This window comes from Dipodomys merriami, unplaced genomic scaffold (assembly GCF_024711535.1).
Source record: "Dipodomys merriami isolate MVZ:Mamm:240054 unplaced genomic scaffold, mDipMer1.0.p SCAF_17, whole genome shotgun sequence".
NCBI lineage: Eukaryota > Metazoa > Chordata > Mammalia > Rodentia > Heteromyidae > Dipodomys > Dipodomys merriami.
Window position 1 is genome coordinate 31,274,030 of NW_027203048.1, and position 17,876 is coordinate 31,291,905.

Consider the following 17,876-nt stretch of genomic DNA (forward strand, 5'->3'; position numbering starts at 1 on the left):
ATACACCCTGTCTCAAAAATAACCAGTGCAGCTGGGCACTGATGGCTCATGCATATGGTCCTAGTTATACAGAGGCTGGGATCTGAGAATCAAGTCTGGGCAAACTAATTTTTGAGACTCTTCAATCAATCAGCAAAATCTAGAACTGTAGATATAGCTCAAGTAGTAGAGTAGTGCTAGTTGTGAGTTTAAAAAAAAACACACAAAAAACAAAAAACTTAATGAGTGGACAAAGTTCTAGCCATAGTATAGTTAAAATTTAAATTTTAAAACATAGATAAATAAGTAAGTAAATAAATCCAGTGCAAAAAAGGACTGGAAGCATGTCTCAGCAGTCGAGCATGGCTGCCTAATAAGCTCATGTCCACAGTCTTGCTGAGTGCTTATTATCCCAGCTGTGGGTGGCCTTTGGTTAGGAGGGTCTCTGTCTGAGGTTGGCTGGGCAAAAACAAGAGACCCAACCTGAGAATTAAAGTTAAATGAGGCCAGGGGAATGGCTCAAATGGTAAAGCACATGCCTATTATGTATGAGGCTCTGAATTCAAACTTCACTACTGCAAAAGAAAAAAAATCCTAGTAAGAGCCGGGTGCTGGTGGCTCACGCCTGTAATCCTAGCTACTCAGGAGGCTGAGATCTGAGGATCGCGGTTCAAAGCCAGCCCAGGCAGGAAAGACTGTGAGACTCCTATCTCCAATAAACCACCAGAAAACTGGAAGTGGCGCTGTAGCTCAAGTGGTAGAGCGCTCACCTTGAGCTTAAGAGCTGAGGGACAGTGCTCAGGTCCAGAGTTCAAGCCCCATGACCGACAAAAAAAAAAAAAAAAAATCCTAGTAAGTAAAAGATCTGAGATTCTCTCTCCTTTTCTAAACTTTCCAAAACAGTTTTTGCATATATGGGGGCACACACCTGTAAATCCAAACCTTGGGAGCCTAAGGCAGGAGAATCTTAAATTCAAGGCCAGCTTGGGCTGCATAGTGACATGCTGTCTCAAAAAGAACAAGAAAAAGAACAAGAAGATAGAATGTAGGAAGCAGTGTTGGTGTCAGATGGACCAGTTTGAATTGTATTTTTCTCACTGTAAGACCTCAAGCAAATGTGTCTCAGTTTCCCAAATGCCCATATATATGTAGTGAGAAAAATAATATTTAAACTACAGTAAAAATGATTATAACTTATCTCTCACGTAGGAAAAAGGCTTATCAATAGAAAAATGTTTTCTCATTTTGTAATTCTTTAAGGTCTATTTCAATCTTGAAGAAAAGTTGATATGGTGACGCATGCCTATAATCCCAGCATTTGGAGGCTAAGACAAAAGAATTTGGAGTTTAATGTTATCCTGACCTCCATAGTTGTCTAAAAACAACAACAACAACAACAACAACAACAACAACAGTAACTCTTGCTTGTTCTAACTAATGTGGAAAAGGAACTCAAGAGAACAAAAACTAAACCTGGCACCAGTGGCTCAACCTGTAATCTTAACTACTCAGGAGGCTCAGTTCTAGAAGATTTATAAGTTCAAAGCTAGCCTGGGGCAGACAACATCTGCAAGACTTCATCTCCAATTAGCCAACAAAAAGTCAGGCTAGAGTTGTGGTTTAAGTGGAAGAGCACCAATGGAATAAGAGAGGAAGAGGAGGAGAGGGGAGGAAGAGGAGGAAGAGGAGAGAAAGAGGAGGGGGAAGAGTGGGAAGGGGAAGGGGAGTGGGGCGAGAAGAAATTAGCCTGCAAGCAAGTTAAGAATTTCAGTGTCTCTGTGACAAATAAGCTGATAGTGGGTTTGTGGGTTTTGGGCTCTAAGAGTGAGGTCAAACATTTGTACTGTGGCCATGTATCTAAACCCACATCTGAATGCATGGAATGGGAATGGAGAGGGTTACGCCAATACCAGAAGTATGATCAAGGGAAGAAGTGGTTAGAATCTAAGAATCAATCTTGACAGAGGTGTTTGCCCTCAAACAAGCTGCCTTTTAGACTCTCCACCCTTTGTGGGAAATGACTTCTTTCTTTATCACCCAGCAGCCTATGAATTTCTGCAGCTTCAATGAATTCAAGGCATGAATCTTGCCCACTTCTGGAATTCTGTCCATTGGCCAGCAAGTGCATCCAGCTGGGGGAAGGATGGGGTGGGAGGGGATGTGTTGAGACAGTGGCACTATGACATCGCCAGTCTTCTTTGGACTTCTGAAAGAATGACAACAGTCATGAAAATATTAGTCACAGAAAAGCATCATGACTCGCCACCTCCAGCTACTGAACCCTTTGTGTTGGGACACATGGCAAGCCTGGGCCCTGAAAACAATCTCACTTTGGAGCTCTTGCTTTGTGGCACTCTCCAAATTCTGGTTGCTTTTCTTCATTCTCCTGAAGCCTAAATAGTTGAGGATTTCAGTTACTGAGAACCTCATGGACAATGTCTAGAATAGCATTGTTCAAGAGAGACAGAATGCAAACCATATATATAGGGAAAAGTTTTTTCCAATAGCCATATTTTAAAAAGTAAAAACAGTGAAACTCATTTTAAAAGATTTTATTGCCAACTATAGTATGTATGCTGTGACAGTATATAGTATATAGGCTGTGACAGGAAGATCATGAACTAGCCTGAACTACACAGTGAGTACCTGTGTTGAAAAATAAATAAATAAATGTGTGTATATTTTTTCACTCATTATATGCAAGATAGTCTCATTATAATACATAAATATTTTAAAACGAGGTATTTTGCAAATTTTTACAATATGTCTCTAAAACCTGATGTATATATAGATTTCATAAAAAAACTTAAGCTAAACAAACCAATATTCGAGTTCTAAGCAGAAAAGTTTTCTAGTAACTGAGCCAATAATTCCTTTTTAAAATTAAGTTTAGCTTATTTGTGCTGGGGATTGAACCTGGAACTTCTTACATGCTAGGCAAAGATGCTGCCAGTGAGCTAGATTATCTAGCCCTAAATTTAAATTTTAATTGATTAAAATTTAGTAAAGTTAAAAATTCACTTCCTGTCATTGTAGTCACTTAGAAAGTAGGGTGAAGCCAGAAACTTCTCTATGAACTTATAAATACTATATATGAATATATAATATGTGAATATATAATACATAATATATTATACTATATAATGCATTGTTGCATTTATATATGTTCATATTATACATAATAAATATACTAATAAATATGTACTACTGGTGCCTTACTAGAATAAAACACGAAGGTTGTGTGTAACCCTTTTCTTTTTTTTTTTTTTTTGGGTCCGGTCGTGGGGCCTGAACTCTGGACCTGGGCACTGTCCCTCAGCTCTTCAGCTCAAGGCTAGCGCTCTACCACTTGAGCCACAGCGCCACTTCTGGCTTTTTTCTTTTTGCTTATGTGGCGCTGAGGAATCGAACCCAGGGCCTCATGCATGCAAGGCAAGTGCTCCACCACTGAGCCACCTTTCCAGCCCGTATGTGACCCTTTTTGAAGAAAAATTGAAAAGCAAGTGGTGGTGGAATGGGAGGGAGGTGAATCATCTACCAAATGATTTCTTGAAGTACTGTTATCTCTGATATATATTTATTGAATAAATCAAAGAATGAATTGCTCTACAAGCAGCAAATGTGTTATTAGTGCTTAAAAATTCATTTCATGATAATGATAGCTTAAGCATGTGTCTTTAGATTTCTCACTACAAAATGAATACTTGTAAATCCTTAAATTGAAACATTTTGATTTTGAGGAAACTTCTCAGACTAGTTCAGAGCTAAAGGGAAGACAAATTTAGGAGTAAACAAAAATCCTGGGTATGGTAGTAATTAGCTGTACTACCAGAACTAGGGAGACCAAGGTAGCAGTATCCTGTGTTTGAGGCCAGCCTGGGCTACAAAGCAAGTTGGAGAGTTGGGCATCAGTGGAGCCACTCCTGTAATCCTAGCTACTCAGAAGGCTGAGTTTAAAGGTAGGTTCCATCTTCAAGTAACCAGCCAAAAACATGTAGATTAGAGGCCTGGCTTAAGAGGTAGGGCACTAGCTGTGAGTGAAAAAGCTGAGCAAGAACACAAGGCCCTGAGTTCAAGCCCTGGTACTTACACAAAAAGAAGAAGAAAAAAAGAAGACCTTGTCTCAAACAACACAGAAACAAAAAAGTGAGTAAACAGAAACTAAGAGAATGCATTCAAGTTTTTAAAATCTGTTTTGGTTTTAACGTATGGAGCTATTATTATAATAATTGGGTTGATTGAACAAGGAAAAAATTTAAGATATTATTCTTTCTTTTCTAAATAAAACAGTCCTAGCAGACCATCCTATTGTTTACCAGGATCTGGTTTCAGGTGTAGACTCGTGACTTATTTCAAATGATCAGGGAGAGTGAACCACATCTTTCCTGAGTGGAAGATGCCCCACAGAGCTAACCAGAGTTGGCTTTACAAAGTAATAAATTATCCTTTGTTGATTTGGGAACCTGTGTGCTATACTTAGCTTCAGGGATTGTGCTTCATAGCCATAGTTTATAATTTCATATATATATATATATATATATGTTAGCGATATTGCCCCCTATATTTCTAATAGAAATTACAATGACAATTTATGTCTGGAAAATTTTTGTAACAAAGAACCACTTTTATGGATGACAAAACCATATAATCAGTGCTTTAAAAGGCGTCAGTTGCCAGGAGCTCACGCCTGTAATCCTAGCTACTCAGGAGGCTGAGATCTGAGGATCAGTTCAAAGCCAGCCCATGCAGGAAAGTCGTGAGACTCTTATCTCCAGTAAACCACCAGAAAACCAGAAGTGGCGCTGTGTCTCAAGTGATAGAGCACTGGCCTTGAGCTGAAGAGCTGAGGGACAGTGTTCAAGCCCCATGACCGACAAAAAAAAAAGAGAGAGAAAGAAAAAGCTTGCTTATGTAACTATAACCCCCCTGTTCGTCACCTTTACAATGAAGATTTAAAAAATAAAGGGAGGTAGGATATGTTTCATACATGATATTGATGAATTCCAGATTCCTTGAAATCAACCTCAATTCCAATGTGAAGATAAACTTCAACAAAGCTGCTTCTGAGATATTTGGGAACACTTCTGAGTCCCTGCCACCACGCAATTTTGCCTTTCACTGAGATGTCTCCTCTAATAAACTTTCCAGGTTTAGACCTGGACTCTAGGTCTTATTTCTTCCACCAAAGGAGAAGAATTTTATATAGTGAAGTGTGTGTGTGTGTGTGTGTGTGTGTGAGAGAGAGAGAGAGAGAGAGAGAGAGAGAGAGAGAGAGAGAGAGAAGTCTTAATCCTTTAACATTTTTGGAATAATTACTGATGCTTTACTAGAGTTGTGTGTGGCCCTCCTTATTAAGGAAAAATTGAAAAATTTAAGTGGGAGTGGAAGAGGGAGGTGAGTCATTTAGCAAATGAGGATTTATTTAAGCGCTGTTATCTGCAGTAAAGGAAGCAGTTAGTAGTCACCATTTCAGAATAGCATTGAAAGAATTTAAATGTGAGACATTTCCCAGTATTGAGGTTGTTTTCCTTGGTAATCTATTAACGTTGTGGGTGGAGAGGTGCTGGGGGCCACTGCAAAAAATAAACAAGGGAAAGGGAACAACTTTCGTTCCTAGTGGATTTCCTGCATTACCTAATGGGAACAGCAAGTTACCACGCTAGTTCTGTTCACTTCAACAAATAAATGTATTTTGAGAAGCCCTTAAGTGCCTGCTATACAGTGAACAAATAGACAAGAGAACAAATAAACCAAAGAACCCTTCGCCTGGAAATTTACCTTCTGGTTTGGTTCATCAACCTGAGAGAAAAAATGTTCAATTACTTAGCTTCCTCAATTTCATTGATAGGTATCAAAACTAAACCTTGGATAAGTATTTCAACGGATGGTGAAGGCTTAAGAAGAATCATTTTTTAATCTGTGACGACAACTTCATTTAATTTCTAGATATTTATTTGGAAAATTCAAAAATATAAATCCATCAGACCAGGTTCCATTCTGAAGCTTGATTTGCATGATTTAACTGTCCGTACTTCTCATCCCGGAGATCAGATCTTTAGAAGTCGTGGGATTTTTTTTTTTCCAACCAAGATGGGCCCCTGTGCCCGCTGCCAACGCACCCTGCTCGGATGGGCACTTCACAGAACTGGGAGAAAGTCAGTTTCTCCAGAGCCAGCCTTCTGAAGAGCGTTCTATTCCTAGTAGTAGCGGTGATTCACCATCTTTTCTCCCAGATAATGTGGGGTTCAGAATCTCCCTATCGCCCAAAATGGGAGTGGGGGGGGCTTGTCGGGTGGGCCAGCCCCTAGGGAGGTGGCACTGGCATTTGACAAAACTTGAGCAAACACCAGTACGGGTCCACGGGGGTTAGGGACAAGGGCAAACTCAAGTCCTCCCGTCAACCGGGGAGGGGGTGCGGCTGCGCCGCCGCCCGGACCCCACCCCCGTGTCGGTGGGGAGAGCACCTGGCCCCAGGTAAAGGCGGAGCCCGTGCCTGGAGTCGGTCAACCACTTGCCGGGTCTGTTCCCGGCTCCCCTGCAGGAAAAGGGTGAGCAGGGCTGTCACCATGGAAAAAGCCATCGTTCCTCTGGGAGGAAAACGCCCGAGCTTTCCGCGGGGCGGCCTCGGCCCTCCTTCCACACCGGGCTGGGTGAGACTTCCAGGCATCACCACCCAGACGGCAATCCGCAGCCGAGGACGCTCCCCGCCTGCCCTCCGCCCGCCCTCCGCCCGCTCTCCACCGCGCTCCGGGCGCAGACACCGCGGGCGCACCGAGCCTGCGCAAGTCACCGAGAAAATTAGGCTGCCCTTTTCCAGGGCGATAATCGAATTAGCCTCAAATTAAACGTGAAATTGGCCCTTGCTGGCGGTGGGGACAAAACCCCCATTGTTCCCCCCCCATCCTTATTTTTTCTTTCTGCTGGGGCGGCGCCGCTGCGGAGCCCTCCCCGCCCAGGCCTGGGAGTCCGGGCCCCGGGTAGGGCCGGAGCTCGGAGAGCGGGGACGCGCCCAGGGATCGGCTGTCCCGGCTAAGCAGGCGCGCGGTGGGCGGCTGCGGGGCTGCGCGCGGCGGCGGAGGGCGGGCGAAGAGGAGGAGGGGGAGGAACCGCGCCGGGAGGAGCGGAGGCGGGGAGGACGGTGCGGGAGAGCGGGGGGTGCGCGCGCCCGCAGCCCCAGCCCGCGCCGCGCCCGCGCGCTCCCGCCCTCTCCCCGCCCCTCGCCCCCTCCCGGCCCGCTTTCTCCTCCCCTGCTCCGCGCTCCCCCGCCCCCCGCGCCCGCCCAGCCCCCGGAATCAGTGCAGCTGTTGCCGTGCAGGCTGCGGATTCCTCCAGTCCCTCCCTCGGCCGCCTCTCCTCTCGGAGCGAGCGCGCAGCACCGCGCGGCAGCGCCCACCGGTCCCGTCCTGTGAGCCCCGGCCCCAGCCGCGGACAGCCCCGCGGAGTCGCGTCCCGGCCCACCCGCCCGGCCGCCGAGGAGCGGGAGGAGGACGGGACCCCGGCGCCCCCACCCCGTCCCTGGAGGTAGGCAGGCGGCGGGGCTGGGGTGGAGGTGTGGGGGGGCCCGAGGCTGGAAGATGCCAACTCACCGGGGCTGCCTCCCAGGCGGGCTCCGCGGCGGCGGGGGAGGGGCGCGAGCCCGAGGCCGGGGGACGCGGCGGCCCTGCGCCCGGGGGAGCGGCGTGGGGGCGGGGAGGCTGCAGAGCCCGGGCGGGGCGGCGCGGTGCGGGGAGCCCGGGGCGCCAGGGCTAATTTATTACGATCGGGGTGACGCGGGGCGAGCGGCGGCGGGCTCCGCAGTGAGGCTGCTTGCTGCAGACCCGCGCGCGCTCCCTGCCTCCTCCCGGGCCCCATCTGCCCTACGAGCGGGCGCCGCGGCGGCCCCCGACGCGGGGGTGGTGCGGGGTGGGCGGCCGAGCGGGGTGAGGGTCTTTCCAGGTCCCCCTTCCCGGGCCGGGCGGGTGGGGAGCGGGCGTGGCGTTGACAGGGCCGAGCTCCGCGCCTAACGGTACCGGGGATGCGGCCAGGCGTGGTCCGGGCTGTGCCGCGCTGCAGCTGAGCCCGAGGCGGTGGCCGCGGGCTCCCCTCCCGCTTCCCGCTCGGTTCTCGCGCTCGCCCCCCCCCGCACCCCCTGCCGGTCCCCGCCCTCACTGCTGTCCCCACTCTCCACGGGCTGGGCGTGAGCCGCCCCGGGGCGCCCACTGCCGCCGCGCCCGCCCTCCCGCCGCCCCTGGGCTCCTGCGGACACCCAGCCTTCAACAGGTTCGTGCCCGCGCGGGGACCCCCGGGGCCCGCCGAGGGGAGGTGGGCGCGGAGGCCCTGTCCCCGCACCCCGGACACCACGCCCGTGGCCCGGGGGGGGGGGCTTCCCTTTGTTTTTGTGGCCAGGAAGGTGCCAGGTGCGGCCCCGGACAGGGAGGGGGTGGAGATCGGTACCCACACCCTTGGCCAGTATTATTATTTTACATCCCAAAGCCCAACCCGCCCGCGGGGAGCGGGTGTTGGGGGAGGAAGGGTGCGCCATCGGAGGAGAAAAATGGATTCCCTGGTTTATTTGGGCGGGGATGTGCGTTTTTGGCAAGATGGATGGCTCGCGGTGCCCTGGTCGTGATGCAGCACAATGCCGCAGCCTGCCCTGGTCCTCGCTGGCGGGGCTTGGCACGGACACTCGGCGCCTGCGGGCCCCCGCGCGGCCCCACCCAGGCCCGGGGCTGCCCTTGGCCCGCGCCTGGAGCGGCTTCTACCCCGCCGCGCTGCTCCGGCTGGATGTGGCCTCCGGCAGCATCGGGTCACCTGGGTGTGCGGGAGTGGGAAGAGTCCTCTCCTTTCGGGGCGACCTCTCCATCCAGCCCCAGCTGTGCGCTTGTGCGAGGCGCAGGGGCGTGCGTCCTTCAGCACCGATGCAGGCCGAAGCCGCGGGCCTGCAGATGCGGGTGCGAGTCGCTCGCCCACCAGGGGACCCGAACCCGAGGGGGAGGGGCTGCAGAGGGACCCGGTGGGGTGCGGGGCTAGTGATGCAGTCAACACGAGTGTGGAAGCTTTTCCGTGCATCGACCATTAAGCAGCAACCACAGCCCAGATGTGCATTGATTTCATTTGTGAAAAGTTGGTGTTTATTATTAGACTTTCACAGCCGTGTTATTACAGTACCTTGTCTTTCTTTGGCCTATACTAAGAAAATGATTCAATCCTATAAGAAACCTTTTTTTAAAAAATGAGACGAATGGATTTTAGTTCTGTTGTTCCTGAGATTTATAAAAATGTTAACCGTCATTTGATTGTCTTAAAGGCATTTTGCATTGTTCATGGGTAGTAAGACTTTTAACCTGTTTTTGCTCTGTTTTTCACTGGCTTTTTCTGCAAGTCAAGTACGTCGACATATTTGGGTTCTTTTACTAGGGATTGTTAGGCAAATGAGTGCTTTGGTTGCTGGTAAATTGCCGTTCAGACTTCTTTTTATCCAGATAGTCAGGTCTCCAGTCATGACTGAGGGAGTATGAGACTTGCAAGCTGCATTTATGTTTGTTTATATGGACCCTCTGTAGACTCTTTTTTTTTCAGCTATGACTAAGTAGGGGATTGACAAAGGCAGACCCCAAGGCCTCTGTGGCTGATATCTGGTCAGTTCCCAGTGTTATCTACGTTTCCATTAGCACACAGGAAATGTCCCTTTACAATGCCATTTCTGTATTTCACTCAGTGTGGGATGGCAGATGGGTTATATTTCAAATGTCACTCCAGGCTCTTGTAAAAAGTGTAGGTGAAAAGGGAAATTTCAGTATGCTAGCTGGAAGGGAAGGTCAGTGATCAGAGCCAAGGGCGTGCCTGCTTTTATTTGTTTTAAATCTCTGAAGAATCCCAGCTAGTGCAGAGTAGAGCTGCCTGTAAAATGTGTGTGTGTGTGTGTGTGTGTGTGTGTGTGTGTGAGAGAGAGAGAGAGAGAGAGAGAGAGAGAGAGAGAGAGAGAGAGAGAGAGAGAGAGAGAGAGAGAGAAGGGGGAGGGAGAGGGAGGGAGAGAAAGATCTTGAGTTTCTCTAATAAAGGGTGGTTAAAATAGGGAAGCTTTTGGATTTGGATTTCACTGTTGTGCTGGGTGTATAAAGTTACGTTGTTAAAGATTTTTGGGAGCGTTGTCTGCATGGATTATCTAATCTTTTTGGATCGAAATATCCAATGTTGATGTCAGAAGTGTTTTAGCTGTTCTGGCTTACAGACCAGGTGCAGAACTCTGTTGGGCTAAGTTTATTGTAATTCCGTCCATCCCTTGAAAGACCAAAATCTTCATTGGAGACCATGAGTATTGGTGTCACTTTCCATTGTGGAGGCTTTTTGTGAGGAGGATCCTTGAGTGAGACTAGTAACAACCTCATGGTGTAGTTGCAAGTGAGCAGGGCCTGTCATTGACGATTTAGCAGAAGGGTTGTTTTGTCTTGATATATGAGAGTATGACTTGCCTTATGGAAGTACTGTTTTGACATGGAAGGATTTTACTACTCCTAATAAACAAACTTAGACATGTTTGAGTATAAATCGTTGGATGTGTGTTTTTTTTTAACTGAAATAATTATAAGGTTTTCATTTGAAGAGTTTGTTTGGTTTTGAGTCTTAGTTTTGCTGTGCTGCTTGGACTGGTTTCAAACTTAAAGGAGTTTAAGTCATCCTTCTACCTTAGCCTCATGACTACAGCTCCCACACCATGCCTGGCTAAGATATAATCAGGCATTATTTAATTTTCTGTGGATGTCCTTATGGTAGTTCTGCTTTCTCTTTACTAGATTATTGGGAATGCAAGCCATCCTTCCATAAAGAAAGAGCTACTTAATGCCCTTGCTAGGAAAGCTACTTCTATAGATTTGTGAAATTTCTCTTGTAAGTTTGGTCTTCACATTTTCTGGAAGTGCTTTGTGTTTGTAAAGACCTGGTTTAGGGACTCTGATTTCCCTGGAAGTTGTGCTGTAGTCAAATTTATGTAGTGTAGAATTCTCATCATCTTGTTATCTTCATGAGTAAAACTAAGTTACTTCAGTTAGATTCCTCCATATTTCTATTTTTAAGAATCTCTGGACCTTGGGGAAGGGAGGGAGGGAGGGGATGGTAGGGGGAAAACAATGGAGGGGGTAACAATGTTCAAGAGGAAGTGTACTCATTACCTCACTCATGTAACTGTAACCCTCTGTATAGTATCTTTACAATAAAAAAATTAAAAAAAAAAAAAGAATCTCTGGAGAAGGTATTTTGATACTGTCCCTTGCTGTCTTAGTGAGGTTCATGAACCACCAACATTAGAATCCTTTGAGAATTTGTTACTCTTAAGCCCTACTTTAGACCTTCCTGTCATCCTCTACATTTTAATATGATCCCTAAATGATGTACATGAAAGAAATTCTGCCCACTCTCTCAGCTAAGGCCCTCTAATATCAAATGCTTCCTCCTCTTCCTCCTCCTTTTTTTTTTTTTTTCCTAGTGTGTGCTGGTCCTGGGGCTTGAACTCAGGATCTGGGTTCCGCCCCTGAGCTTTTTTACTCAAGGCTAGCACTCTACCAACTTGAGCCACAGCTCAGTTTCTAAATGCTTCCTTCTTGTGTCTTTTTGTCTTCTCTTTTTGCTGAAGTAGTGACACTGATTTTTATTTCTATTTTCTCTTGAGTCACAGGATTATTTTAATCTTGAGTCTGAAGAGTCCTATTCACTAGTTTATTTAGGTTGATCAGTGTTTAGGGTTCTTTTCTAAAATACCTATAAAGCTAAAAAACAGCTTGACCCACTGAAGATAAGAAGGCCTCAGAGCTGGAGCCCAGGAAGCTGATTTTGACCTCAGAGTCCTCTGCTTTCTCTGGCATCTTGTTCTGTCCTTCTGGTCCATTGTTTCTTTTTTCTAGTTCTCTTTTATTGTTTTTTTTTCTTTTCCTTTCCCTTTCTTTTTGTGTACCTGTGCATAGGCTGGGGCTTGGGGCTTGAACACAGGGCTGGGCATTGTCCTCAAGCTTTTTTAAAAGCTCAAGGCTAGTACTCTACCACTTGAGCCTAAGCTCCAGTTTTGGCTTTTTTGGGGTGTTCAATTGGAGTCTCATGGACTTTCCTGCCTAGGCTGGTTTTGAACTCAGCCTCTTGAGTAGCTAGGATTACAGGCATGAGACACTGTCCCCCACCAGTTCATTGTTTTCTTCCAGCAGTGTTTTTGTTTTGTCAGTCCTGTGGCCTGAACTCTGGGCCTGGGCACTGTCCTTCAGCTCTTCAGCTCAAGGCTAGCACTCTACCACTTGAGCCACAGCTCCACTTCTGGCTTTTTCTGCTTATGTGGTGCTGAGGAATTGAACCCAGGGCCTCATGCATACAAGCAAGCACTCTACCACTGAGCCACCTTCCCAGCCCTGTTTTTGTTTTTTTAATTAAGTAATTAGTAGATACAGATAACTATATGTTAAAGAACCATAAACCAGTAGGCATTTAGGCAGCCACCACTTAAATTCAAAGAAGAGCCTTATTCTATGAGCCTTCTTATCCAGTCTGAAGCAACTCCCATCATGGATTTTTTCGGTTTCCTCTCTCTGGTTTAGCTTGCTTTAAGAAATCCTGATTTTGTGGGGTTTTTTTTCACTTTCTATTGGGAAAATACATCGTTTTCTTACTTGCATTTTTAGGTTAACATTATAATCCCTATTCATCTATTTTATTGCTGTAGTACATTCATTTTCACTGCTGTGTGGTATCCTATTACAGCCTATTCATTCATTTATAAAGACATTTTAATTGATTGCTATAAAAGGGCAGCAATAAAATGGTTCTAATACTTTTTTCTAGGTTTACATATAGGGGATTTTTTTTTTTTTGCATATAGGGGATATTTCTCACAGATTCTCTGTGAGGAATAAAATTTGCTGGATCACAGGACACATGTATCACTAACTGTACTCGATAATGCCAAAAAGTGGTTGCCCCAGTTGTCTTCCCATTAGCAGTGCATACATACATGTTTTATTTGTTCATGTACCAAATTTTAGAATCTTATGCAATTGAAATTTGTAAAATATTGCTTTCTGGTTTTTATTTGGGATTTTCCCAATAATGAGAGGCTAAGAATCTATTTACCATTTGGATTTCTTTTGTGAAGTACCCATTCAGTCCTTAGCCTGTTTTTCTTTTTGATTTTCTTTTTTTTTTTTGTTGGTCATGGGGCTTGAACTCTGGGCCTGAGTGCTGTCCTTGTGCTCTTCAGCGCAAGGTAAGAGTTCTACCACTTGAGCCACAGCGCCACTTCCAGTTTTCTAGTGGTTTATTGGAGATGAGAGTCTCATGGAGGAAGTAGCGCTGTGGCTCAAGTGGTAGAGCCCTCACCTTGAGCTGCAGAGCTGAGGGACAGTGCTCAGGCCCAGAGTTCAAGCACCACAACTGACAAAAAAAAAAAGTCTCATGGACTTTCCTGCCAGGGCTGGCTTTGAACTGCAGTCTTCAGATCTCAGCCTCCTGAGTAGCTAGGATTATAGGCATGAGCCACCAGTTCCTGGCTTTGATTTTATTTCTTAGTTTCTAATTTTTAAGGACTCATCAATGGAATTTATATATAAACACAGGCTGTAATGGCCACTTGTTGGGGCGGGGTAGGGGAGACCATTTCTTCTTATCCAGTAAACATTTATGCTACTGATATTCTCTATTTGTTGCTAGTCTTGAGATTAGTTGCAACATTATTTTTTTATCTGGAATATAATTAATTGGAGGTAGGCCCAATGGCTATGTCTGTAATCATAGCTATTCAGGAGGCTGAGATCTGATGATCTTGGTTCAAAGCAAGCCTAGAAAAGAAAGTCCTTGAGACTCTTTTGTCTAATTAACCACTATAAAGACAGAAGTGGAGCTGTGTTTCAAATGGTAGAGCACTAGCCTTGAGCAAAAAAGCTGATAGTGCCCAGGCACTGTCACGCCCAACATAGGCATACAACACACACACACACACACACACACACACACACACACACACACACACACACACACACACACACACACACACACACACACACACACACACACACACACACACACACACACACACACACACACACACATTCACTTCCCAGAATTTCAAGTTGCGGTGTGGTGTGGCTTGGAATTGGATAGGAATTAGGTCCTGTAGCCAAGGACTACAGAGTATATAGAATAGATTTCTCTATACTGTGTGTGACTTGGCATTATTAAACTTCTGTTTTTATAAAGCCATTGTGGAGGCCAAAATATGGTTCATCACAGCATTGACTTCTGTTTACGACAAATATGAATCACTCTGTCTTTCTACTGAACTAGAGATAGAGACTCAGTAACGTTCTTAACACAGCATCTTAGTCAATAAGTACTCAATGATCAAATCTGGCACTCAGTTTTTAAGATCATATATAATTTAGATTTTTTGAGTAGAAGATATTTTAATAACATGATAATTTAGAATACAGTGAAACAGGAAGGAATTAGGAAAAGGGAAAGAGGTGATCATGGAGTCCAAAGGTAGTCAAAATAATAGTAATGTTTAAGGGAATGACAGGAAGGGGGAGTAGGTGGAAAGAACATTGTCTAGGTGCAATCCTGAGCCACCTATTTAATGGATGGGAGATGAACCCAGAAGACCAGGAACTAAGGTGATAAAGGTTTCACATTCCAGTGATGGCAAAGAGTGTGGCAAAGTCAAGGGCATGAGTGGATACTTGGTTGGAAAGAGTTTTGCTTTACATGTTGAGTTGGAGGTTGCAGCTGAATCCTCAGTGGAAGGGGAAAGATGTCATACTGCCAGAATGTGATGGTGGCCTTTGGATTGCAGGGATCTTGATTCTCTCCAGTCCCACAGCTGGACACTTTGCTCAGTTACTCAGTCTCCTTGGGCAAAGATTTTAGACCTCTCTGATGCCTCAGAATCCTCACTGATAAAGTGGTGGTATGACAGCGCCTACTACATAGGACTTTATTCAGGCTGAGATAATCCAGGACCCTTTACAATACACTTTAGTGATTATAAAATGTGGAATTTTTTTGTCTCAATTTTTTTTTGCTGTCTTTCAAGTACGTTCTTTAATTTGTTCAGGAAGGATACATTCCAACAAAAAACACCATTCATTTAAATATTTCCAAGTTCAATTTATCTTAAACTTGTCCAAAGAAAAAGAAAGGCAAACCTAATTTAGTATATATTTACTTTTAAGTGATCAAGAAAACATTGCAACCCTTGTATGTGGGGAGAAGACACAGGAAGTTTATAAAAGAACAAATCAAAGAAGACAGTAATTATATTACATATTTTAAGAATAGTTTCTCAGCATTTTGGCAAGGCTAAGATTAGGAGGAACTACTTTTTTTTTTTTTAATTTAATGCCAGTCCTGGGGCTTGAACTCCAGTCCTGGGCTCTATCTGAGTTATTTTTGCTCAGGTCTAGCACTCTACCACTAGAGCCATAGCTCTAGGGGATGGGGGGTGGGGGGTGGTGGTGCTTAATTGGAGATAAGAATCTCACAGACTTACCTGCCAAGGCTGGCTTTGAACCAGGATCTTTAGATCTCAGCCTCTGAGTAGCTAGGATTACAGGCTTGAGCCAGCAGTGCCCAGCTGAGAGGAACTACTTTTAATGATAATCTTCCTTTTCTTCTTACGCAATGTTATATGTGATAGATGTGGCATATATGCCATAAATGATTTTTGTTGTTCTTTCTCTGCTTTTGTGTGACAGGATCTCACTGTGTAGCCCAGGCTGCCTTGAACTTGAGTTGTTCCTTCTTCAGCCTCTTGAGTGCTGAGATTTTAAGCAGGCACACACCTGCCTATCCTTTGTGTCTTTAAAACAATTGTGTGTGTGTGTGTGTGTGTGTGAGAGAGAGAGAGAGAGAGAGAGAGAGACAGAGACAGAGACAGAGACAGACAGACAGACAGACAGACAGACAGACAGACCTACCATGAAGGGACACAATAAGCTACTTTAACACTTTTTTTTTTTTTGGGTCCGGTCGAGGGGCCTGAACTCTGAGCCTGGGCACTGTCCCTCAGCTCTTCAGCTCAAGGCTAGCCCTCTACCACTTGAGCCACAGCACCACTTCCGGCTTTTTTCCTTTTGCTTATGTGGTGCTGAGGAATCAAACCCAGGGCCTCAGGCATGCAAGGCAAGCGCTCTACCACTGAGCCACCTTCCCAGCCCCTATTTTAACACTTTTTAAATGGAGGATTTTTATAGATAGTATTTTGAAGGTGAATTCCACCAATGAATCAAGTTGTCTTTCATACTGAAAAGAATAGTACTTTTCTGTCCAGAACTGGTAATTTAAATAAAAAGTCAACTTCAAACTTTAATTCCAGAAATTTTGTATTTTTTCTGCCACGTACTTTAACCAAATGGTTGTTTAAAGAGAGTTTTAGGGGTTATGATATGAGATATAAAAGTAAGACTGTTGAGCTAGCATGTGTGACCCCAATATTTGTTTATTTAAATTGGAATCAACTTTTATTTATAAATGTGTAAGTTTCAATGATTTTTATTTATAAATACATATAAAAAAGAAGAGATGTTATAATTTCAGGGTTGCTTTAAAATTGACCCTTAATTATAGACATCTTGATTTCATTCTCAGTAAAGTCTCAACTATGGGAGTAAGTGCTGAATGGGTTTTAGAAGCATTGTATGTTTCTGCTCTAGAATCTTGAGTTCACTGCTAGCTCTAGTCTTTCATATACAAACTCAAAACCACTAGTTAGGTAGTAAAACATATGCTAGATACATAGTTACTCTAGTAGGATTTTTACTTATGGGATCAACAGAATGACATGTAGAAAGGTATATAATAGAATTTATTCTTTTGAAGTATATGCATATTCAACATGTAGTTTATGCAATTAAATATGTTTATGCATAGCTAATTCATGAGCTTGTTAACACTATTTCTGGGTGAGGGGAATACAGGTTCCTACCTCTTCACCTTTTCTTTTTCCTGTTCTCCACAGCATGAGAAATACTTACTTGTGTTATTTATCAAAAATATCCTACACTTCAAGCCCAACACTGGTAGCTCATGCCTGTAATCCTAGTTGCTTCGGAGGCTGAGATCTGAGGATGTGGTTCAAAGCTAGCCTAGGCAGGAATATCTGTGAGACTCTTAATGCCAAAACCACCAGAAAACCAGAGCACTAACCTTGAGCAGTGTTACTCAGGGATAGCATCCAGGCCCTGAGTTCAGCTCCATGACCGACAAAAACCAAACAAAAATATCCTACACTTCAGAGCCAAACTCATGGATCAGAACTAATGAAAAAAAAAATGATCTACCAGCTAAGTATACTGTCTGTTGTTTAAATCTTTTTTTCTATCAGAAAAAAGTAATATTAATGAGGAAGGGGTAATAATACTGGAGTTTCAAAGAGATGTTTTCCATTCCTTGCATTTTGTTAGGGATTTAGCACTTCCTTCTTTACATGGAGTGTGGAAAAAGATACAGGAATTGGGCCACAGGGAGCCTGACCAAGGTGAATGCAAGAGGGGCTTGTCTCTAATGGCCATCGCCTTTCTTTTAGTTTCTCGACCTCTTGGGTAGCTCTTTCAGAGATAATTTTTTAGTGTGTGAACCTCAAGGTTAAATCTGAATGTTAAAAGGTTGCACATTTTTTTCTGGAATGTTCTTCCTCAGCTGTACAGAATATTGGAGTGGGAAAGGGAATTTTTTTGGGGGGTAGGGAGGAACCTTTCCCCTTTTTCTTCTTATTTATTTAAATGGGAAGGAAATCTAGGCTGCTCCTTAAAATAATATGTACTTGTTTTGCATTTGGAGAGCTTTTATTGTGAATTATAGAAGTCTTTATATATATATATATATATATATATATATATATATACACACACACACACACACACTAGTTTAGGCCTTGCATTTTGACTGTG

The 17,876-nt window shown here is 44.6% G+C and overlaps 1 protein-coding gene across 2 annotated transcripts in view; it reads left to right on the forward strand.

Moving 5' to 3' along the window:
* Window positions 1-7,303: 7,303 nt before the first annotated feature.
* Sptbn1 (spectrin beta, non-erythrocytic 1) overlaps window positions 7,304-17,876 on the forward strand; it is a 188,551-nt gene continuing 177,978 nt past the window's right edge. The window contains exon 1 of one of the 2 annotated variants that reach the window (XM_070025629.1): window positions 7,304-7,500. The gene's annotated coding sequence lies outside the window, so the exon portion shown is untranslated. The remainder of the gene's footprint in view (window positions 7,501-17,876) is intronic. The other variant, XM_070025627.1, reaches the window with a different exon arrangement.